The sequence below is a fragment of the Myotis brandtii genome, unplaced genomic scaffold, assembly GCF_000412655.1.
Source record: "Myotis brandtii unplaced genomic scaffold, ASM41265v1 scaffold903, whole genome shotgun sequence".
Classification (NCBI taxonomy): Eukaryota; Metazoa; Chordata; class Mammalia; order Chiroptera; family Vespertilionidae; genus Myotis; species Myotis brandtii.
In genome coordinates, this window is record NW_005371712.1 from 196,201 (window position 1) to 197,384 (window position 1,184).

Below are 1,184 nucleotides of genomic sequence, written 5' to 3' on the forward strand. Positions count from 1 at the left end.
GGTATCCACAAATTACCTGAAAGATGGGGGAAATGTGTAGCTAGTGATGGACATTACTTTGAATAAAGCACTTTTGATGTTTCTCTTGAAATTATCATGTTTTCTTTGATTAGAAAATCCACATTAGTAACCGGTACACCTAGTATATTATACATGCATATCTTATCACAGTATACTGGTGTCAACTGTCAACTGTATTTTACCAGTTTGAGTGAAGTGTAGAAATCTTTTCAAAAAATTAATCTTTGTTTAGATTATTACAGATGTCCCTCTCCCCCCGCTCCCCCATAGTTCCCTTCCACCCGGTTCCCACCCCACTCCAGGCCCTTGCCACCCTATTGTCTATGTCCATAGGTAATGCATACATGCATATAAAATCTTTGTTTAATCTCTTCCTGCACTCCCCACACCCCTCCTCTCTGAGAATCGTCAGTCTGTTCCATTTCTATGCTCCTGATTCTATTCCATTCACCAGTTTATTTTGTTCATAAGATTTTTTGTTCATTTGATTTTTAGATTCAATTGTTGATAGATATGTATTTGTTGTCACTTTGTTGTTCATATTTTTTTATCTTTGCCTTTTTCTTCTTCTTCCTCTTCTTAAAGAATACCCTTTAGCATTCCATATAATACTGGTTTGGAGCTGGTGAACTCCTTTAAGCTTTTTCTTGTCTGTGAAGCTCTTTATCTGACCTTCAATTCTAAATGATAGCTTTGCTGGGTAGAGTAATCTTGGTTGTAGGTTCTTGCTATTCATCACTTTGAATATTTCTTGCCACTCCCTTCTGGCCTGCATAGTTTCTGTTGAGAAATCAGCTGACAGTCGTATGGGTACTCCCTTGTCCTGTATATTATTCTTTATTTCAGTCAGTGTATGCTTAATTTCTGACTGGTCCTTTTCCATTTTTTTTTTTTGGGCATTCTCACTAAGATCCTTGAAAGTCTAAGTTCCTCAGCGGTTTCTAGAAGATTCTTGAGTAACTTTATAGCTATGGTTTGAACTCTATATCTAGTAGTTTGATTTCTTCCATTTCTTCCATTTGTGACATGCTTCTTTGTCTCCACACTTTGGCTGCTTCCCTGTGTTTGTTTCTATGTATTGGGTAGCTGCTAAGTCTCCTTGAGTTGATAGAGTAGCCTTGTGTAGTAGGTGTCCTATAGGGCCCAGTGGCTCAGCCTCCCCA

The 1,184-nt window shown here is 38.1% G+C and overlaps 1 protein-coding gene across 1 annotated transcript in view; it reads right to left on the minus strand.

The window, feature by feature from the left end:
* Positions 1 to 1,184, minus strand: part of LOC102241535 (histone deacetylase 8) — a 262,791-nt gene that overhangs the window by 20,603 nt on the left and 241,004 nt on the right. The gene's annotated exons all lie outside the window — the stretch shown is intronic.